The 24855-nt window shown below is 33.0% G+C and overlaps 1 protein-coding gene across 3 annotated transcripts in view; it reads left to right on the top strand.

Annotated features, from left to right (window-relative positions):
* LOC141451005 (uncharacterized) overlaps positions 1–24855 on the top strand; it is a 229396-nt gene that overhangs the window by 166696 nt on the left and 37845 nt on the right. For 2 of the 3 annotated variants that reach the window (XM_074121995.1, XM_074121993.1), the window contains one exon: positions 20572–20638. The gene's annotated coding sequence lies outside the window, so the exon portion shown is untranslated. Of the gene's footprint in view, positions 1–11762; positions 11919–20571; positions 20639–24855 lie in introns of those variants that run through there. The other variant, XM_074121994.1, reaches the window with a different exon arrangement.

Genomic DNA, 24855 nt, shown 5'->3' with positions numbered 1-24855 from the left:
AATCAAACAGAAGTTAACATATGGGACCGCGCATAGTGGCGAGCAAAGCGAAGATAGAGCAACTCTATCTATTTCTAGTGTTTGTTTTCGCCGCTTTGTTCTTCACTATCATCGCCGCTTTGCTCGCCGCTCCACTATGTTTCCAGCCTAAAGGGGAGGCTACCCTCTCGGTTCTTTTATAAGTACCCTGGTGTGAATTCTGCTGGTAAAAAAAGTTACAAATTTCACCCTATTTTACACGATTACTGTACAAAGTTGTACCATATGTTATAAAACAGCAAAAATATTAAAGGAACTTTTTTGTAACCTGTGCTTTTTACATGTGTATATTGTCCCCATGTATTCGAACTGATTACGAGAATTATATTGGAATCGGTGTGATCAGCTGATATTGAGAGCATTGAACTAAACCTACTTTTGTAGCAAATAATACTTTAGTATTCAGCAATAATCACAGACTATCCGCTAGCTAATATTGATTACAAATAAAAGTTTTAATTTGTAACCGTAAGCATTGTCTCTATGAATTATAGAACCTTCAATGAATTTTATTTCAAATTTTGAGAGCTATAATACACAAAATTTATCATCTTTATTTAAAATACTTTCTCAGAATTCCCAAAAGGAGGTTCTGTTGAAAACATTTCCTCATTTAAACTACCCTTTGAATACCCTTTTTATTTTAAATAATTCATACTTTTGCAGCTACTACTGGAATCATCTATTTTATGAGTACTCGAATTGCAAGTCGTAGGAAAATCTGCTTCTTCAAAGATTGCTCACTAAGGATTATTTTGGATTTCTTTTTTCAAAAATAGTCGCACCGAATGTCAGTCTGATAATTACGTCAACTTCATCTAATTTCGAGTAAATATTATTTCTGTTTCCTGCAATAATCTAAACTACATTAATTGCAAATGTTCAGAGAGTGACTGATTAACTGGTCTGTATTACCATCATGATCTGACCTTTCTATTTTACAGAAGTACTTCAATAATCGCTTATAATTATTAGACGAAAATTAACCGTTTGAATTTATATAATTAAAATGAAATAATTGTAGAAGTTAGTTTCATAAGTGTCCACGTCAAAACGTCAGATTTTGGCGAGAAGAACGCTCTTACTGCTCATTAGTAAGAATGTATTGGTTTTGTGAGATATTTGTGTGTTTTCTCCATTTTAGGGTTTCCAAATTTTTTGAACGAAATAGTGTTTTTAAAAAAATAAATAAATAAAAATTGGTCTCAGTGTTTATCCATCATAACTCCAAAAAAAAATGCTATTTTAGCACTACCAAGAGACCCTACAATGAAAATTTGGTCAAAACACTTAAAGGTTATATTTGCTACCACTTTTAACAGCTAGTCATTGGCAATGTTTGCCATCTAACTTGGTCAAATGACCAAATTAAAGTACCTGCTGCCTTAATAAACTGGTCACCTTATTCTCACCTTAGTCTATTATATGTTTACTTTAACACTTACTCTTTTAAGTGTTGCCGTCCCAACGTGGGAAAAGAGTTCTTTCCTTCATTAACTTCCACCTTTCTGAGCGGAAAATAGTTTAGTTTTGTCCTTTCTTATTGTTACTTTTTTCTTTTAACCTAAATGTTATTTTAAAAGCAATAATGCAATACATTCACTATGTAAGGTGCTTAAATTTATTTTGACACCTAGCGATTGTACACCTAACGAAATAGAAATATTTTAATTCATATTTTACCACCAAAATTCTTTTTTATTTGTGAAAAAAGGCTTTTTACATTTTTTCAGGAGTTATTGCGGTATATTTTACTCTAAGATGCTAGTGATATATTTTGGAATCAGTACTTTTTGTCAAATTGGACTAACACTCTACGGAATCACATTTTCCAACTTCTTTGATGCTTTTTACCCTATTTCTATTTTTATTAATACAGCATCATCTGGTGAAAAGGTACTACAATATTTGGGTCGTTTGAAAAGTCCGTGCAAAAATAAAAACTACTTAATTTTTTTGGGTAAACCTTTTTTATTTTTCAACATAGTCTCCTTTTAGGCTTATACACTTCGTCCGACGCTGCTCTAGTTTGTTGATCCCTTCCGAATAATAGGATTTGTCCAAGTCTGAAAAATAGCCATTCGTTTCTGCAATCACCTCCTCGTTTGAATAAAATCTTTTTCCCGCCAGCCATTTCTTCATATTGGGGAACAAATAGTAGTCCGAGGGAGCCAAGTCTGGAGAATAGGGGGGATATAAAACGAGTTGGAATCCTATTTCCATTAATTTTGCGACCACAACTGCTGAGGTGTGAGCTGGTGCGTTGTCGTGATGGAAAAGGACTTTTTGTGGGCCAATCGTGGGCGTTTTTCTTGCAGCTCGGTTTTCAAACGGTCTAATAACGATGAATAATATGCACCTGTAATAGTTTTACCCTTTTCCAGATAGTCGATGAGGATTATTCCTTGCGAATTCCAAAAGACAGTCGCCATAATCTTTCCGGCCGAAGGAACGGTCTTCGCCTTTTTTGGCGCAGATTCCCCCTTGGTAACCCATTGTTTAGATTGTTCTTTGGTCTCAGGAGTGTAGTGATGTATCCATGTTTCATCCACAGTGACGAAACGACGCTTAAAGTCCTGCGGATTCTTCTGGAACTGCTGCAAACCGTCCTTGCAACACTTCACACGATTTCGTTTTTGGTCAAGCGTGAGCAATCGCGGCACCCATCTTGCGGATAGCTTTGTCATGTCCAAATGTTGATGCAAAATATTATGTACCCGTTCATTCGATATGCCCACAGCACTAGCAATCTCAAGCACCTTCACTCTTCTGTCATCCATCACCATATCATGGATTTTATCAATGATTTCTGGAGTAGTAACCTCAACAGGGCGTCCAGAACGTTCAGCGTCACTTGTGCCCATATGGCCACTCCGAAAATTTTGAAACCACTTATAAACTGTTCTAATCGAAGGTGCAGAGTCACCATAATGTTTATCAAGCTTCACTTTAGTCTCCTGAGGCGTTTCGCCTTTCATAAAGTGGTGTTTAATCAACACACGAAATTCTTTTTCGTCCATTTTTTGAAAATCACTCGACTTCCTCGATTCAAACGAATGCCAAACACAAAGAAATAGACCGATCTGGCTGAAACTTGGTGTGTGTTCTTCCAAGAGATGCTACTAACTAAACATAACCTCGATACGCGCCAGTAGTGCTATCTCTCTGACTTTGCACGGACTTTTCAAACGACCCTCTTACCATGACAGAGATTTTAATTTCTTATTAATTTAGCACACTGAAATTGTATATTAATAAAATATGTTGCCTTAACAGAATTAGTCTTCTCTCATGTATCCGGTGGTTCTTAAAAAGCCAAAACCAATCCAAAAAAAAAGAAGAAATGTGTAGCCCAATGTTTTATTTAAATGTATATTTATTCAATTGGGTGGAAACAGATTGGTATTGAGAGTACAATATCGGTCACCTTCTCAAAAAGAATTGTATCCTCTACAGCTGAAAACCTCTCTTTGATTACAACTCTATGTTTTTGAGTACAACCTTCATAATATTTTGTGGCACCCATTATAGAAATATAGAGAGATACCGGCTTTGGTTCTTGTTCTAAACTTGTGAATGCTGACGCCTTACCAATGGAGAACAATGTATCTGTCGTGACAATTTTGTAGTTCTGTTGTTATTCTGTTATTTGTGGTTGCAACAAAATTAAAATAGTTGTTCAGTCCTTATCCACAACACCCTTCCATTGACTATATTTTATGCTTCAAAATGTCTGTTATTATTATTTTTTATTTTTATTTAATCACCACGTTATCCTGTAGTTCTACTTATAATCTCATACCTCTATCTATAACATTTTGTAATATCAATAAATATGTCAATTTTATCTAAAAGAGCGAAAAGGCAGAACGGGTAAAATTATATATATCTGCAGTTATGTTCTGTTCACAGCATTGCATCAATTTAAACCATTATTATTATCATCGATTAGTGAGAGCTTTTTCGCAAGCAGGTTTACTGGTTTTAACTTCTTTTTATATAATTATCCAAACAAATTAAGTTGAAATGTGGTTAGGTCTACAATGTTGAATAAAATCGAAGAACCAGACAGTGAGCTGCAGCAGGAAGAGAAAAATCTAAGGGCTAGCTGCTGGATTCGAACCTGAGATCTCCCGTGGAAATCCAGTCCTACAATTATTACTATTATGCCTTAACTCATTAAGAACTTCTTTTCAACGTTTAGTTTCTTTTAAGCACTGTTAAAACTCCTCCTCTTTCTATTCTAAAGGACCCCTAAACTCCTCCTACTTAGCCACATTCTAATTATTATCTAAATTTCTCATTTACTAATTTCACCTAAACGCTATTTGGGTGTGGGTAATTAGTTGCAAGAACACTTACCACATCAACATTTCATAATTCTATTTCTAAGAGCGTATTTATAGTTAGGTTATTTAAAGTAATAAATCTGAAGTTGGAGATGTTACTGTAGACAGTTGAGTAATGTGCCGCCATTAATGTACTGTTTATATAGTAAGCGGCTTAAATACTTATATTTAAAATAACACAATTATTCAAAAAAGTTTTATACAGGGTATTTAGTGAAAAGAGAAATTATTGTTGGTGTAGCCCTTTATGACGACATGTTGAGCTCGCCGACCTTTTCAACTGACCCAGCTAACCAATCTACTACTCTTCTACGTAGTTTGAAAACAGAATTTAAAAATAATGTCAGAATGTTATTTATTTTGTCTTAATTCTATGTATGTATGGGTAATGTTGATTTTAGATTGATTAATCCAAAATCAATTAATTGAAATAGATGAGAAGTCGCAAATACTCGTAAAGATTTGAAAGAAACCTATTATTTAAGGCCTTCGTGCATGAGGGGATGAACAAATTTTTGATACTTCTTGGTATAAGCATTTACAAAAATTTACGGACATAACTGTTTGCCTACACTTATATACATTATGTAATGTAGATTGAACTATTTGTATAGTATTCATTTGTATTTAAGTTAAATATTAATAGCAACTTCTAATTGTGTTTAACATTACATAATAAATAATTTACCAAATAATCACCCCCACACTAGACTTAAAAGAACTGAACTAAACAGACGCTATCGACTCTTAGACGATAGATCAAAACTCTCTCTAGACAACAAAAGTCTATTTATACTACTATTTTGAAAGCCATCCGGGCGTATGGAATAGAGCTGTGAGGTTCAACCAAACGCTCCAATCTCCAAAGGATTCAATCGCTACAATCTAAAATACTTCGGACTTGTAAACGCTCCATTTTATGTCTCCAACCTGACTATACACACTGACCTTAACATTCCTTTTATCACCCATGTTGCTAAAACACGATACAGAAAACTCCACTTCAGCCTGCAATCTCATATAAATCCTCTAGCTCAAAATCTTTTTTCTAGAACTCTTCCTGATAACCCGGATAAGTCGCCTTAAAAGACAGTGGCCTCGAGTTCTCCTCTCAAGTGAAGAGAGCGACTAATAGCCTAATGTTTTGGAGTAACTTCTCCACTCGTTACCTTATCATTTGTTACTCTGTTATCATTGTTACTTATAGCGCTAACGCGCTGATTGCAGCACAAATAAACGCAAAAAAACTAATGGACTTGATTTATGTAAACCAATAACTATAAAAACTGAAAATAACAGATTTCCATTTCATTATTAGAATTATTAAAACCAAAATTGGAAATTCTTGTATTGATTTGAGTAGACATATAAAAAATCAGAACTAATAAGGGGAAGTATAACTAAACAGTGAGGAGAACCAGTAAGATGTAGTCTGGCATTATCTGTCTTTTTAAAGGAATAAAATGCGTTTCAAGTCAGAACGGATAGCCATTCAAACAGAAGCTAAGGAAGACTACAGAAATGGAGAGTAGATCCTGAACGATGTGAAACAAGGTGAATAATCAAAACTATTCGGACCACAAGTTTATGGAATGGTGAATGATTAATTAAAAAGAATCATTGGAAGAGACAGGTAAAGGAACAACTGGTTTCCAAAGAGGACCAGGCTGTCAAATATAATTCTGTGTTTCCATAAAAGTAAATGGAAATGGACAGGTCACTTGGTAAAAACAATAGACGAACATTGGACGAAGCAACTGGTTTCGCAGCCGGTCCCCTTGAAATATTGCGTATTGTGTCAATTCTTTGAAGTGGAGAGTAGAGAAACACCAAATAGAAGTTTTGGTTCATTGCTTTGCTGTAATTTTAGTTAAGGATTGATAAAATTAAGGGGTAGAAGCTTGAGACTGTTGCGTCCTATAAGTTCTTCATAGTGCAAGTTAGAATTGGGAAATTAGAAGGGTACTGATAAAGAATGCGTATGTCCCAGCAAGAAAAAGAAGTCTGGAGCGTCCAGAAGAATAAGACCAATGAATTGTATGGGCTTTTTAAAAGGGTAAGTTTACATCGGAAGATCCGAGATAAGTTTAAGAGAGTCATCCTGGGAAAAAGCAGCGACCTTGTTAGGTTTAACCTTTTGTCCTAAAAGAGCATTGAAGTTTAAGCTTATTATGTTATCCCTTGGCGTGTTATCCCCTTTTTTTGAGGAAACATTCCAAACAAGTGATTAAATATTTGAATAATCCGCAACTATCTCACTTACTGCAGATACTTTTAAATTGCAAAAACTCTCGGTTATTTAAATAATAACCTTTTTCTTTCTTCTGGAATAGATGCCCTGTCAACAAAACTAACTGCACAACCAGTATTACAAATTGAACATGAACGCAGAATGTTGCCTTATTGCAGCGACAGCGAATTGTAAACTAATAGAAGAAAAATCAAGTGCAATTTAAATGTTCACTATGTCACAATTTATAGCATTCCTAACTTCTTTAAGTGAAATGTGAATTTTAATAAAAAAGAGTAAAAAAAAAAATTAACTGATTAATTACAACTGTATTAGTTTTTATGTTTAACAATTAATTATAACTCTTTTGATTAAAATCCACAATAACGTTGAAAAATTAATAAACATTATCAGAAGGTGTCCGTTCGCTTCGGCCAAGAGCAGAACTAGAAAAAAAATAAAACTAGAAAAATATAAAAGTTGCAACATCTCCGACCGGCAGCCAGTGGTAACAGGCGACTAGCTGCTGTTTTCTGTCCCCGACATCACTGTATAACTAAATAGATATGTGATCTTTTTGAAATTTAATCCTTTAACTCAACTAACGTCGTTGTTAATTTTATTTTTTTATTTTCATAGTGAATCACACAATGTCTACTCTACTACTGAAATGGTTTTACTTTCTATTCTCTATTTTCCCCCTAATTTGCATTAAGCTCTTAATTAATCAACATTCCAAACTATTCTTAAACGATTGCATTCCACTTCTTTTTAGATGTCACAACCAAGAATACTTTTCTAAACAATTATGTAGGAATCTGTTACTTTAATTAAATATTTATTTTGAATTATGTTCCTCCGTAAATAAAAAATAAATAAATATTTCACCTAGAATTATTGTATCACATCTAGACTTTTACAGCTACATATTGTGACTTCTATCCCAGAAATATCTAGAAATACCGACCGTTCTAATTAGAAGTTGTGCTAGATAGAAGAGATAAAGAATAGCGAATGAAGAAGGTTAAACTTGACTTGAGGCTGCTGAATACTGAAGCACTCTATTCACAGCCGACGATGGTGTAAATGGTCGCACCAATCGATAATTGTCAACTCTCTTTGCAGCGATTATTCCTTTATTTTAAGTTAGGATAAGTTAGTGATATTATGAGTGTGAAATAAAATACCCCAAAATTTGAAGACCCATTCGCACATCCTCTTGAATTCTAAAGCCCAAACAAAGCGTTTTCCTTTTCCATTGTTAGGTCGTAAACATCTGTGAGCACTCAAGGGCCAATGTTTCTCAGACTTTTGCAAATGGATTACTTCGTTTCTTCTAATTTAGATTAAAAAAGTGCACCCTTTGGAGGTTGAATCAGACTCTATTATATTGTTTTTCGAGAGCTTTGTATCAAAAGCTGACAGCTCTTAAATTGAATTTTTATTTTGTTTAGCCTTCTTCACAACCTCTTGTTTGGTATCTTTCGTTCCGTAGAAAATACTAAATGTCTCTGAGCACATTGCATGTCCTAATATCTTTTAGGGTTCATACTTGAAGGCGGTAGGTGGAAGTGAGAAGGTGTTGGTGGAGCTTAGAGGTCTGTGAAACAGAGATTGGCACGATCGAGAGATCTCAGGATAAAGTTTTACCTGACTGCTATCCGAAATAACGGAAAAGCTGCATAAATAGGCTTCTAGACACCTCAGTAGGTAGAACTTTTTAACAGTTTCATAAAAAAATTGTACACAAGAGAAATAAGGGTAAACATTAAAGTCAATTTATAAATTAATATTGCAATATAGGGAAGAGAACGAATGCTTCTTTAATATTTAACCATGATTTCGTTCTAAATTCAGTGTTCATCTCATACCGAAAGTACTAACTGCAGTAACAAAATTCTAAGGCATCAGTCGTCAGGCTATTTTGTCTTCAATGTTAATTTAATAAAAACTATATTGAGATTTTTAGACTTCTCAAACGTTGTCTTTACCCTAGCCTAATACCATTAAATGAAATATACTACAATAAGCCTATCAATATCTCGTCTTTCTGTACGAGGAGAGTTACAAATACATTTTGGGAATTGACCTCTAGGGTTAATACTACAATTGGGAGAATAGAATTAATACCAGGATCTGTCAACTGCAATGATATTTACAAATTGATAGTATGTCAGTTTTAAATGATACGAGTTTATTATTTTATTTATAGTACGTATCTAGGAGACAGATCTGGCGCTGCTTTATCGTCTACCTAATGATATTTTACACTCTCATTTATTTTCTCTTTCTACTGTTTGTATTATTTGATAAAAATTCTTGAGAAGTAACTTGTAACAGGCAAAAATATTTTTAAAAAAGCATAAATATTGAGAATGCAGGAGATATTGATTTTAATGTGAACCTACGACGTCAGGTTTCTCTATAAAAGATCATTTTTTGCCAAGTATCCGTACTGCAACAGATCCAAACATCCAAATTACTTGAAAAACAAAAAGTTTCAATCAGAGTTTTGAATAATTTTGTTAGTTATCACCTATACTTGTTCTTCGATGACTACTTACAGTAAGAACAACGTGCCAAAATAGTTAATTAATAATGCTATCATCCCATGAATAGAAGGAGTTAGCCTCCCTTCCGATGGTGCTCAATTGACTAGCCACTGTGCTGGACCACTGCCTTGCAAGTGCATCAGCTTTTCATTGCTCTTATTTCTAGAATCTCCAGGAACCATCCTTTTCCGAGCTAGATGATCCAGGCGTCTTCTGCTTATTCTGCTAACAGTTTAAGAGTCCCAGCTCGGTTTAGTTTCTTTATGTTGTATCTTTAAAGATACAACATATCATTTCAGACTTTTTCCATCATCTTGCGACTTGCTTTTTATCCATATAACTCTATCTGGAAAACTAAAGAAAGCCTTTCTAGCATTTCCTTTAAAATCAACTAGTGCAGTGTGCGCTTCTCTTTACATTTTAATTTATTTAATTTAAACAATAAATTATTAATTTTAATTCTAAAAGAAGTGGAATATTAAGGCAAACTAAGTTTTAGTTTGTGCCAAATTTTTGAATTGTGAATAAAATAACAGCAAACAGATGAGTCCATTTTCAAACCATTATTAACAGCAAACTCTTTTATTCAAATGTCAAAAGTTAAAAAACAGAGGAAACTCAAGTCTCTTGTCTCTTCAGTGGTTACCTTGAATTTGTGATACTTACAAACTGATGTAATACTAATACTGGATTAGAAATAAAATATTTTGTATTTTATTGTTTATACTTACGAGTATATTTAAATATACTCGTAATTTAAATAATTCTAAGATCTGTCGTTTCAGGTACTTCACTTGATAATAAATAAGAATTTCACTTCTTGTTTTCGTTACTGACTGATATTTTCGTGATTAACCCCAATTTTGGGGCTTAAAATTGAATTTAGTTATTATTTATTCTTTTAATGCGGTCACAACATGATCAATCATAAAGTAATGTGCTCATAAATTGTTGAAAGCATTAATTTTAATAGATATGTACTAGTGTAACCAGTTGCCAACAGTATTAGCAAGAACTTAGTGATATTGCTATTCTCATTTCCCATCTCAGACTTATTTCAGATTCAGGAAATCTTGAAGAACATCTGTATTAAATTGAAAAGTGATACATAAAGTTGAACGAGCAAAATACATTCAAACCATTTTATATTCCAATACTCTATCGTAGTGTTAAATAACACGTTACTTCTTCTTCCGACAGAGTGCGCAAACTTGGTTTAAACATGGAAAAACGACTATCAGAAACTTAGAACCTAGATGAAAAGTACGAAAACCAATAGCGGACTTCGCATTATTTCAAAATTACGTGACAAGCGATCTAATTTACTGTACAAAAATCAATTACTTTGTACTAAATTTTGCTATTATCAATATGGACTTGAGGCCTAGAGGTAAGAGGTAGAGGAGAAGGTGGTAATATGGGACAGTCTTGTTTTACCTTGCATATTTTGAACACTACTGAATTTAAAATCTACTGTGAAGTAAAATCATAGACAAACATTATTTTTCTTTGTAAATTTGGAGTCCTGAGTGGATCACAGCAAGGAGTCTGGAGTTACACTGAAAAAGTCTATGGTGGTGCCATATTGGGTTTTCAGAAAGTGTGGTCGTAATATGGGACACACATAATAATTATAGTTAATGTTCTCGTTTCTCCATGAATTGTAAAAATAAACCTTAAATATGCCACAAAACTATATTTTACACAAATATCGTACATTAAGGATAAAAATTAGGGTGTAATCAGTTTTCTTAGAGAAATGTCAAGAAATCTTTTAGATGATCTTTTTAGGCCCCTGTAGAAAAAAAAAAAATTATAAGACACTAGTTTCGACCTCAGTGCCACTTTTCACACTGGTTCGGCAGACGATACTGTCCCATACACCGCGTACTATATAACCTCATTTTTGTTTCAATATACATTCATATTTGAAATCCATAATACTGTCAATTAAAACTCTCTACTTTCTACATTTTTAATGTCAAAGGGAAATTATTCTAACTTTCCTCGGTATTAACCGAAAACAGAAGAAAATCAACCTTAAGAAAACTTTTTAGCACTGACAAAATTAACACGGTCCTCCCTTGGACAAAGCTGCCACTCGATTGACGGCGCTGTCTTCTGCAGCAGACAAAGCCTACCCCAATGAGTAGTAAGGCACCAGAAACTAACCAGATAGCACCACTGGTTTCACAAAAACAGGGGTGTCCCAAATTCCAACCCCGTCCCATATTACCATCTTCTCCTCTACTTTTAAGCATTCAAATCTTTACCGAAGACAATCATTACAATCCAAAAATCTACGAGAAATTACTAATGCTCCTTATTGTGTTTCCAATAAAACTACATAACCTATCCATTTCCTCGAGTCAATGATTCCACAACTCCTTATTCTATAAATATATAAATCTAGTACAATAGCTTGCAAGACTAATCTAAAATTCAATTAAGATGACTAATTCGCCAATAGCCTCGTCATTATTTGAACTAATTCCAAGGCCATGAAGCGATTGCAGCACTAGGAATCAATATCGTTCATTTCCGTTTACTCTTGAATTTCATTTGCTTATATGTTAATGTGCGGTTGCAAATAAATTAATTGGAGATACTAACCGTTATAGTTTCATATGTAATGCACTTGTTAAAATATTTATCGGGAGTTCCTGATTATAAATATTCTGAACAGGATGCCTCCAAAGTATGTACATCCGAGAAAACCTCAGTTTGGTTCGCACCTCAAGTTTGCCGGTAATATTTCTCGTTGCTTAAATAATAATTTTATCTCCTCAGAACTTTCAGTTTGAACCAACTGAATTGACTTGCTGCTAAAATTAATGTAAAATCAGTGTACATAAATTTAAGAATTTAACAATTTATTGATTAGCTGGTAACTTATAAAAAAATTAGTTTTAATTATTTCATACTCTAGTTCTTTATGTACCAGCATTTTAATATTTAATTTTTTATTTATGTAGATAAATTTTAAGATACGCACCGAGTGCACGTGATCAAACTTTGTATATGAATTTCGCATGAATGTTATCTTAGACGCAGACTGTTTATAAACACCTGTGCCATTATAGTTTTAGCTGTTCTGGCACATTTGACATTAACAGCTCCAGATAATTATATAAAGGACTTAGGCAAGTAGCTTGTTTCAGATACCAGGCTGAATTTCAAATCAGCAACTTAATAGACCAGTTGTTATCAATATAACCTACCTTAAGAACTGTTGGATTCTAATATTGTTCATATGTAGTGTTCATAAGTGTTAAGCTTGTACCCAATTTTTGAAATGAAGTATCCACAGAAAATAGATGTTTAGAGGAACCCGAAAATGAATTAAAAAATGCTTGAAAACAATTAAATGCCCTTAGTATTCTCGCATGAAATTCCCTAACTGCAATCCATTTTATACAATTTTCTTGAAACAATTTTGTGTGAAAGAAAAAAAAATCCCTTTCAAAATAAAAAATTCGTTTCAAAGTAATGGTGGCATTTGCGCCCAACCGATTCACTTCAAATTTGGAATTCTACTTACATATTTTCAATTCCTATTATTTAAATATTATGTATCTTCTTCTTAACGGTTGGTGTTTCTTTTGTCCTAACTGTTGAGCTACAGAAGACACACCAAACGTTTAAGGCAACACGCATAATGTAAAACATATATCAATTGTTCAGAAATATAAGCCCTAAAGATGACCTAGTCCGTCAGATCAATTACTTGACATTAATGCTAATAAAAAGTTATGTCTGAAATTGACAATTATCTTTCTTCTCTTTGGAACTGATGAAAATCAATCAAAAAATGAAAAAATAGTTATTTATTTAACAAGTGTGGAATGCAGTACTTTTCCTCACGCGAGGCAGGGTTTGCACGCACGAGCGAGCGAAGCGAGGCGAGTGCAAGTGCAAATTGCCGAGTGTGAGGAAAATACTTAATACTCGAGTTAAATATTATATTTTTTCTGCAACCATTAGATTTATTAACTAAAAAAATTAAAAATTTCATTTTTACAGTCTACAAAAAGTAATTTATTTATTATAAACATTTATTGTTATATTACAATTATTTACATTACTTACGTGTTTACATTACTTATTACATTTTCTGCTGTTTCTTTTATTGATGGAGGAGTGTTTTCTAAACAGGCATCACTAGAATCCATTTTAAATTTCTATAAGGTAACACTATAACCTTTTTAACTGTTATAATTAAAAATATCTAATTATTTATTAAAGTATTATTTTTATTTCTGTATTCCTTTCAATTTTTATTTTATTTTTTAATTATTTAGTTACGTTAAATAAGCTTATTAAAGTTTTACAGAAAATATTTATGTTAATAACAAAACTTCTTATATCAAGGAAGCACAATAAAGTTTTTCCACTCACTAGTGCGGAAAGTGACACTAATGGGAATTTTTCCCCACTAGTGTGGGGCATTACACAGCTGATTTTAATTGAGTAATGAGAACTTCCCTACATGGTTGCAGAAAAAGGAATTACTTTTGGCTTTTTCTGAATTTCGAAAGTCATATTTACATTGCTTCTTACAAATTTACTTTTTTTTCTATATTTCCTCCTTAGATTAGATTAGATTAGACTAGGGCTGCCTCAAGGCCTACGCCACTGCGACCCATTTGGATCTATTGTGGCTCCCCTCACTCTAAAGCTCACCCTCCAGACCTGTCCTTTTAATCAGACATAATTCTGGAAAACGGCTCCTGGGTAAAGCTATGCAGGCCTTGGTTTTTCCTCCCCGAGAAGTAACATCCTTAGCCAGACTAGCCCCTCACACTGACACAACACGAGCAGTGCCGTTTCCTCCTTTTCCTGACTGAAAGGCTGTCATCTGCCAGGCCCATGCGATGCATGTGCTTTCTGAGCCTGCAGTGGCCAGTTAATAGTCCTACAATTATCCTTATAACCCCACGGCCTTGACTGATTAATTCTGCAGTCAGCCTCGGCGAATAGCCTTTTAGTAAACTCCTTCGCCTGTTATTTCTTCCTTATTATTTGTTTTAAATTTAATTTACTCTTACAGCATTTCTTTTTTGAAGAGATTTATGATAAATCTAAACAAATATAAAATCAGCCTTTATGATTCACAAGAGAAATCATTACAATAAATTTATGTAAAATCTGACCTAAAACCGCTAACAGATACGTAATGTATATTTATCAGAAAAAAGTATACGCATTATTTAAATTAATTTACATAAAACCTATCTTCAAAGTCTTCTGTGTTTGACCATTACTGGAGCTTATAATTAGGTATTTAAACCTATAACTATACAAATTAATGGCCTTTTTATACAAAGTATAAAAAAGAATATATAAAGAAATAAACGAGAATTCGTTTGTTTAGTATTATTAATTTTACTTATAATAATACATTTTGTGCATTAACAATTAATTTTGTTATAAGCTGGAGTATTTATATAAGTTTCTCTTATTTTCTCACTATTCCCGTCCATTTTATACTTATAGCGTGCTTATTCACTAGTTTAAGTACCCAATTAAAATGGTCTTTATTGTTGTCATTGATCTGTTGTTGTTCTTTTTTAGTGAACACTGAATTTTGTATGCCGTCTATTTGTGCACATTAACATTATTTATAGCAAAGTTTGGGCTGAAGTTGTTAGACTTCACGGATGACGAGAATAGTTAATAAATTATGCAATGAAGAATTTCATGTCCTCCCACTGCTCAAGAGTTTTAATTTACGATGACGGATTTAATTCACTTAGAGACAGATTGCTTGTTAAATGGGTAATAATAATGACTTAAATACCAACTGTTCAAACAAATGACTAACAATGATATTTACTGTACATTAAATAAATAACTTTATGCTATTAAAATCGTACGTTGAAGATACATACGTAGAGTAGGTATTTATTATGGTTAAAATTTGTGATATTTGTTACAGAGAAGTAGGAATGTGATTATAATAGTATCATCCAAATACGAGTAAAAGAACAAAAACTCCGACTTGAAATCGCTCGACTTTTCTCTATTGCTGCTCTGACGTTCTCCTAATTCATAAGATATTTCAAACTCCAACTTCTAAAAAAATAATTAATTATTGCTGAGAACATCTGTAATATTAAACTAAATATTGCATCAAAATGAGATCTTATGTAAACCTCAGAATCTCAGAATGCCAAAAAAAAGAAGTTTCTCTCTAAAAAGTGCCCTTAATCAAAAAAATTTGTCAAATAAAATTTGTAGGCCACAATGAAGTATCATAAATATACAAAATTTAGAGAAAAGCGTCGAAATCATTTTACGATAAAATCTCAAAAAAGATAAAAAGCGAATCCTTCCCGTTAAGTGGTATTTTTCTTGACAAAATTACTAATCGTCAAGTTTCGATCAAGTCCCCACGTGCCAAAAATTAATGGAGAACCAACCACTGTTTTAAACCATGAAACCAAATTAATTAGACCTTAGAACTTTAATAGAGAAGTTGCTATCAGATCATTTATTTTGTTTTTGTTTTTTATTGGGTGATAAGGTCTCACCTTATCATCAATATCTTTGCGGCTATTCTAATACCATCCGTTCTAAAGTGACTTACAGTTTCAGTTATACGCTGCTATAACTCCCAGCTTGTTACAATGAACTTGACGCGCACCACAAACAAAAGTAGTTGAACAAATTGGTTAATCAGAGCTTTTAAACAGGATGTTGTGTCTTTTAAGATTGTAATATTTAAAAAAAATTGCATAGACGAATAATATTTCCTTACTCTGTTAGTAAATCTAATTATAAGACCATATGATGTTGTCTTCCCTGTATTCAAACTAATATTATAATTTATATAATAAAAATAAATCATAAGAAGGCTATATTGTGGCATTATAACAACTTTTTAAAATATAAAAGATATTGCTGGACGAAAGTGAACAAATCAAAAGAAAATTTGGTGTTTTACAGATTTATAGTTGAGATCAGATCTTGAAGAAGACATTTATTATCAAGTGGGCTGTGGTAATGAAATCCATCCTCCTAGTCAGATCTTTTGATCTTTTTTTGTTCTGTTTTCTCAAAGCCGTTTCGTTATAACTTTATTTCATCTTAAATCAAAAATTATTTTAATAAAATATGTTCTTGGAATCCTTTTAAAGATATTCTACACTTTTTTTTTCTCAAAAAATTTATTTTCTTGATTTAAAACTAAATTCATCTGGTCCTAAAAAAATCTCTAGGGATTAGTTATTGTTTTGTGAAAGAAATAAGAACTTAGATGCTCCGTCTCGTAGGCGTTTCTTCGTGTCTCAGGTATTTCCTTATGCCATCAGCTGACTTTATAAACGTCTGTCCTCTATGAGGTAGCACTTTAAAGCGGGAGAAAAATTGCAAAACTTTTCACCTGTGCGCGAATAGTTTAAAACCTCCCACTGCAACCAACCAAAGTAAATGGGTGCTATAACAATATTAACAATATTAATGAAAATTTAATGCAGTAAAATTACTTAATTGTTATAAAATTTGAATAAAACACATAAAGCTTTTTCTTACGTTTCTAAATGGCTGAAATTACGAGCTGTAGTAAGATTAAAATGTTCGCTACTTACTGGTTTGTGTACCTTTTGTCGTTTAATCAACTAATATACCTAACTTTTTAAACTTTAGGTTTTTTTTTTTTAAGGAGTTGGTATAAATAGGTACAAAAATAAGTAACTGTGTGACTAAAATTAACATTATAACATGGCAATAAATATATTAAGTGGCTTTATTCTTTTTTAGAGCTAAATACTAATCTTTATGTAGAAGCTCAATGCGTAAAAAAAGATGCAAAAATTTAAATAAATCTGTTTTTTGTAGTGTTCCACCTTAAAAGCTACAATTCAAAAGCAAGTGATAAAGCGCCGTGGTTTTTTGTTAGGCTCTAATTTTATAACTTGGTTAAACGAGCCGACTTTTATTTTATTATTATTGCATTCTTATCACTTTATGAGAAGTATGCTGGATAAAAATGATTGTAAAATTCTAATATGAAAATACAAAACTAAAATAGCCCTGAAGACTTAAAAGCGAGAATGTTAAATACCTGTTACCTGCTTATCTTCAAGATGCATTTTTCGTTTGACTTTGAATTTTGCGGCTTAGTTTTGCTTGATTTTCATTGAAACGAATCTTTAAAAAATGTTCGCTATACGCTCACGATTTAAGAGTAAATTTGATTTCTCATTGAGAGGTATATTTTAAGAGATCCTAAATCCGGCTTTGACCAGCAGTTTATTCAATAAATAATGGTTAAGTGGAATGTTATCTGTTCTTATCCCCTTAGTAAAAAAACCTTTAAAAAATTTGATTATTATGAAAGATTTGTGCAAGAGGTATAAACCCCGCAGGGTATACTGCATAAACTCTTCCATTATACTAAATCTTAGCTGTGGCGGGACCGTTTATTGTCTCCAACTTACGTAGGGGCACTACTTATATTTTGAGCCTTGGCAACACTGAGTGTTGTCAGGTGCTATTGGACGTTTCCACTTGAAAGTTTGACATTTTTGACCATAACCTTCTTCAGAACGTTTTGTTATTTGAGCGCGATTTGTGTTGTTTACAGTCACTTAAAAATTGTGTCTCAGCGAAAAAATGGAATTAATTATTTTCGTGCAATGATTTATTACGACTTTCGACGTGGATTATCAAGACAGGAGTGCATCGATCAACTTACTTCCACTTTTGGCGATAAAGCCCCATCCTTTGCCACTGTGAAACGCTGGTATAACGAATTCAATCGTGGTCGTCGTTTGCTCACCGACGAAAGTCGTGAAGGTCGTCCAAAATCAGTTGTTGTGTCAGAAAACATTGATGCTGTGCAAAAACTAATAATGCAAGATCGTCAGGTGACATACTGTGAGATTGAGGCAACCTTAGGCATTAGTTCCACCAGCATATATAAAATATTGCATGATCATTTAGCCGTGAAAAAGGTTTGTTCTCGTTGGATCCCACATAATCTGACAAAATCTCAAAAAGATGCTCGTGTCGATTGGTGCAAACAAATGCTTAAGAAATACAATGGCGGTGCTTCAAAAGACGTGTATAAGATTGTAACAGGTGACGAATCATGGATATATGCGTATGAGCCGGAAACTAAACAGCCATCGACTGTTTGGTTGTTTCAAGATGAACCAAATCCAACAAAAGTTGTTCGCGCTCGAAGCACTTCGAAACAAATGGTCGCCTGTTTTTTCGGAAAAACTGGTCATGTGGCAACAGTGCCTTTAGAGGAACGTAGAACGGTGAATTCTGAATGGTACACAACCATTTGTTTGCCGGAAGTCTTCGATGAAATAAGGAAAACAAACAAGTGCCGTCGGATTATTCTTCATCAAGACAATGCCAGCTGTCACACATCTCGTCTAACAACCGACTATTTGAGCACTCAAAAAATCGAATTAATGGGTCATCCGCCGTACAGTCCTGATTTGGCACCAAATGACTTCTTTTTGTTTCCGAACTTCAAGAATAAATTACGTGGACAACGATTTTTGTCGACAGAAGAAGCCGTTGATGCATTCAAAAACCATGTTTTGGAGGTGTCTCAAGCGGAATGGAAAAAATGCTTTGACAAGTGGTTCGAACGCATGCAGAAGTGTACAGATCATAAAGGAGAATATTTTGAAAAACAATAAAGTCATTTTCAATGACAAATTACTGTTTTTTTATTAGGCGCAATATATAAATAGTGCCCTCGTAGTTCGTCGCTGTACTTGATTTGAAAATGTGAACGGTTAATAAAAATACGAAAAGACATACATGAGGAACCGTCTGGAAGAGCTACGTTTCGATATTTTTCTTCTCTCACGATGGTAGATGATGTGTGTGGTAAATCGCGGACTGTTCAAGAAGAGACTGGGTTATAATCTAATGGTCAAGTCCAAAAGCCATCCATTCAATAGCCTACAGAAAAGGCAAGGATAATTAGCCCAGTCTTTACTCGATCGTTAAACAGGACAATCAGAGTCTGATTTCCAGGATATCTCCTTAGATTTCCGTTGCTAGGAGCTCTACAATCTACTCTCAGTGATGCACGTGGTGTCTGCAATGAGAAACACTTCTAGAAGTCTACTATTCCTAAAAAGGTTTTAAGGATTGACACTTCAGTTGGATAAAATAAATAGAAATTAATAACTATAACCATAATTATTATTGTTATTAATAATAATAACTGTCTCATAAAAAGCGTAATTTATTGCTCAAAGAGAAGGTCATAGAAATTACTTGTTCGAGAACTTGTTCAACTTTAATGGACTTTAACCATTATCTTAAAAACATTACAATAAAATTATATTGATTATTTGATATTAAAATTCTTTTTGAACTTTAAAAAACTACATTTCTAATAACAAGTTGTACATATAAATTTTTCTGTTCTATAACGAAAAAGTGAAATTTTGAAATGATTAAGGTATTAAAATTTTTTAGAAGTTTCGTCACATTTCTATAACTATATGGCGTCATTGCTAATGCCAGTGAAAACACATGGCACTAAATCCGTTTGAGCCGCGTTATTCAAATCCTGATGAGTGAGTGTGATTGTTAGAGAAGCAGGTTTGCTTTTCAGGAAGTTGTCGAAAGTGTGTAAAATAACTCACTTTTTGATTGAAGAAACGTAAAAAATCCCTTTTTTTATTTAATTTTTCTTTTATTTTAACAAAGATTATTTTGGTCGCTGTCAACAAACATTTATTTCAAGAAAGATTTTGGGTAATCAAATTCTTTCGGCATTAAATTCAGATTGTTCTCGTTACTTATGGGCAATGAGAGGTAAAAATACAAAAAAATCACGACTCGATAGCCGATCAAGAAAGTTACAAGGAATGAAAATCACAAAAAACTAACTTGTGTTTTTATTATATTAAGTAAGCATTGTCTCAAATAAAAGCTACCCCAATTGGACCGGCGATATTCCAAGGATGCACGTAAACATATGCGCCCTTTTTAAGATGAAATCCTCTTCCTTCAGCGGCTAAATCCTGAGCTCACTGCTGGAAATCTCCCATAACTCACCAGTGCGTGCCAGATAAGGTGGATTTGGAAAGATTTGGGCAGGATCCTGGTGGCCAAATGGCCTTTGGGTCACTAGGAAAAGAACACTTATCCGGACTGTTAAGATACCAGCGGCTGTCTGCGAATATTACTTTGCGTTTTGCATTTCTCAGGGCGTTTTAGCTTGGAGATTAGCAACTTTAGGTGTTCATAAAACAGTGGTTATCGCTTCATTTTGAATCTTTGCCCCTTTTCTTGTTTATAATTAACTGTCGCGCCCCTCAGCTCCCTGAATTCATTCCAGTATATTATTTATTAAATTGTTATTTTAATGTTTTATTATAAAAAATTTGAATAATTAAAAATGTTTTACTTATTACAGGCGACCGATGATTAGGAACAAGTAAATACAATTTTAAAGGAAGTGCACTACTTCATCGTTCTCTCATGTAAGTATATTCTGTTTTGTTAATTGATAACTCTAATAATTTTTTTTTAAATCCAAGCTTGAACAAAAAAAAAATCATTTAATAATAATTTAATTAGATGGGTGGCATAATGAAAACTATTTTTGAACTAATAGATTCCCCCCTTACTAAATCTATTTTATTCTTCAAACTTAGTAATAAAGTGTTACCAACTTAGGATTTGTTTCAATGATATGTGTGGTATTTCTGCTGGAACTGAGTGAAATTACAATACATACTGATACTGGGAACGAATAAATTTTACACCAATACGTTCTAAAAATAGAAAACAGTTGAAATAAACTGAATTAAAATTTGTAGACACTCATATAAGCCTTCTAAAAAGTCACTAATCTCAAACTAGTTCCCTTCAGTTACATGACAAATCTACAAATATTTGCGGTGTTAATAAATATAGTTAACTACACATCAACTGATTGGAACAGTTTTAAGATCGAAAACAATTATCAAATAAGTAGAAAACAAAAACAGCTATCTAATTAATATCAACAAGAAATTATGTAAGTTGCGATCAAAACAACATATTAGTTTATACGTTTCTAATATCAACTTTATTTAAAAAAACATATTTATCTAATATGATTTTTAAATTTTTGTTTTCTAATTTTGAATGTAGACTAAACTAATTTATGTCTCATATGTGTTGAAGTATTTATTAGATTATCATTTTTAGAATATCCGTCGAAATATAATTAACTAAAGTGTTACATATGTTATTCATAGATAGTTTGACATAAATTTAAACATGCTAATTTATGTTAAATCCTTATATGAGCATAATTTTTAGTCCAAAGTTTTTGCCTTGTAGAAAGCTTGATGGTTTTAGTTTACTGGATTTTCTAGTAATCATTTGAATAGTGGATCTTCTGCTTTTGCTTCGATAGATTTATAATACCTGTTTAACGAGTTATATTTGGATAGGTTTTCGTTAGAGACAATTACGGAATTACGATAGTTTGTAGTGTTTACACTTGGTTAGTTTTTGTTCTTATACTTGCAGTAAGAGTTGCTAAAATCAAAATTGGTTACTTTGGAATCAATAAAATGAAAAGGGTTAATATAAATATTTTGAAATTGTTAAAGGAACGTTTTCCAAATTATTAGAAGCAAATATGGCCTAATTGTTAATAATATTGAAAATTATGGGGCTTAATAATTTCCTAGTAATGGAAATCAGTTTAAAAAAATGAATAGTTCGAAAATTGTTCAATCAAAATCAAAAGTTGGAGCTTGAGAGGAGGTTACAACCTACCAGGTTGATCCTGTATCCAGCAGACTAGCTAACAAGTGTTAAAACAGGAAATACTATGTCCTTGCTACCGCATTCCTGTCGTAAAATATACGATAGAAGGATAGAGATTGTAAACAACACAAAATTCTGACACTAATTAATTGTTTAAAATTTGATTAGATAATGCTTTTGTTTTTTTTAATTTATTTCTATTTTTTCTTTACTTTTCTTAATATACACAATCAGAAAGATGAAAAATTACACCTGTACTATTTAAATACGTCATTTGTGTTTTGATTGCGTGCTGCGATAATTGAGGGTTCCTGTGTTTATTCTGCTTTATATTTTAGTTTTATTTAATCATAAATTTTCCATGACTTCTCTTTTATTTGGCTTTGTCTTCGTGTTGCTGAATGTAAAAGTTTGTTTTCTTCTATTTACTAGTGATCTTGAAACTATTAGGTACGCTTTTTCACTTTATAATCGTTGATTATTGATACATCGTATCAATATATCTCTTCTATTCTTTCCATAAAGTCTTTTAATCCTTAATTAAATCCATATTGCCCATTTTATTAAACATAGACCACTTCGAACAAATAATTTGAATGCAAGCATCAAACAGATGAGATATCTAGGAGGTAACTCTGCACCGCTAGCTGATCTTCACTGCCCAAGTGAAAACCTAGAATTAACAGATAACAGCTGTACGAGCATTGTTTCTACACTTCTCCAGGAAATCTAACTGCTGGAGTAGAATTATCTCTTCCTCTAAAAGGGGATGGTACGCCACATTATAAGTCGGACTCAGTATATCCGGATATCCGAGTTTTTTGAGTAGTGTAATATGGACATGGTTGAGAAATGTCATCAGTACCTAGTAGCAGTTGTTTATGAAATAACTGTGCTAGAGGTTTATACAAACGAAACTCTTCATTAAATTTGTAAAGTTTGTAGAAAAAATAAAGAATCAATTATATTAGTTTTTAAAGTTTAATGGATAACAGCGAAAAGACGAATTATTTCTCTGGCAATTGCCAGGTATGTCTACATCAAGGTTCTGGTGATTGCACCAACTAATTGTTGTGGATCCAGATCAAATACTCAATATAATGTTCAACTGAGTCTATTGTCGCATAATTCGTTTCTGCAAAACAATACATATGCAAATAAATGCTTACAAATATTAACAATTATGTCGGTATTTACCACATTTTATTTCTTTCTGAATCCAAAACCAAATAACTAAATTAACCAGCAAATTAAACATACAAGTCTGAATACACTGTTTTTTTGTTTTTTTTTTGCGTTTATTGTGCTACAATCAGCGCGTCAGCGCTATAAGTAACAATGATAACAGTGAACAGTAGAGGTATACGAGTGGAGAAGTTACCCAGTGGTAACACTCCAAAACATTATATGGTTAGTCACTCTGTTCACTTGAGAGGAGATCACGAGGCCACTGTCTCTTAAGGCGTCTTGTCGGGTTATCAGGAAGAGTTCTAGAAGAAAGATTTTGAGCTAGAGGATTTATATGAGATTGCAGACAAAAGGAATGTTAAGGTCAGTGTGTATAGTCCAGGTTGGAGACATAAAATGGAGCGTTTAAGATAGTTCGAAGTATTTTAGATTGTAGCGATTAAATCCTTTGGAGATTGGAGCGTTTGGTTGAACCCCACAGCACTATTCCATACGCCCAGATGGGTTTCAAAATAGAAGTATAAATCAGTCTTTTGTTGTCCAGAGAGAGTTTTGATCTATCGTCTAAAAGTCTTTTAAGTAGTCGATAGCGTCTGTTTAGTTCTGTTCTTTTTAGTCTAGTGTGGGGGTTCCAAGAAAGTCTTCGGTCTAAGTAAAGCCCAATGTAGCGGGCAACGTTCACTACTGGTAGAGGTGTTAGGTTATAGATGACTGGAGGAAGAGTAATGCGACGAAGAGTGAAGGTGATGTTTTGAGACTTAGTTTTATTAAGCTTAATAGCCCATTTCTTGAACCATTGTTCTAATGAGGAGAGATGAGATTGCTGATTTCTGTGAGCTATTACAGGATCATGATTAGCAGACAGTTAGGCAGTGTCGTCTGCGTATGTGAGAAGTGTGGTGTTAGGATGAGTTGGTATGTCTGAAGTGTAAAATGGAGTAAAGAATAGGACCCAGAATGCTGCCCTGTGGAACTCCAGAGTCGACTAATGTTTTTAGAATACAAAAACCACATGTTAGGCTCTAAAACCAGGTCTATAAAGAGTTTCACCTGGTTAAAGTTATTCCAACGCCCAACAAAAAGATGAATATGTTGGTAATTTCCTTTCTGCATAGAACAGTAGTTATTGCTGTTCAATATCCAGGATATCCCAACTAGTAATCCTCGAAGACGGCCAAGCCTCGAAAATAATCACAAAACGCCATGAAACTAACAGTTTACTTTCCAAATAAAAACAATACGAAACCTGTATAATTTCACCTAATCTGATTACATTAAACGTGGTAATAAATTACAAGATTTGTTTCACTCTATCCAGAACTAAGTTTTATGTAAAGCTTTAAAAGAAGTTTAGTTTTCTTGTTTTATTTAAGGTGTGTTTTCAACTTGATTAATAGTTGTTTAAAAACGTTGACAAATTCTTACATTAAGTACTTAGGACCCGATATTGATTCAAAACTTTTATTTTTTGGGTTAGTTGTAGATCTTTTTATCAATTGATTATGCGTTATGTAAATGGCCTTTGGGTAGTCCCATATTTTAGTGGTTTACTTACCGTCTGAATTGATTTTAGTTCTCTGTATCGTTTTAGACAGTGTTAACTACAATCTTTGTCTTCGGGAGAGGGTTTTCTCTTATTCAATCTGCGTTAAAGTGATAAATGGGAAACCAATCCAGTTATTTGAAAAGTTCGATGTTCTATTCCAAAGAAGTTCGTGCCATTTTTGATGTATACATGAGGTTTTGT

This window comes from Rhodnius prolixus, unplaced genomic scaffold, assembly GCF_049639745.1.
Source record: "Rhodnius prolixus isolate KJV_2025 unplaced genomic scaffold, Rpr scaffold_8, whole genome shotgun sequence".
Lineage (NCBI taxonomy): Eukaryota > Metazoa > Arthropoda > Insecta > Hemiptera > Reduviidae > Rhodnius > Rhodnius prolixus.
The sequence above is the reverse complement of the archived record's forward strand: the minus strand, read 5'-3'. Positions and strand labels throughout refer to the sequence as shown.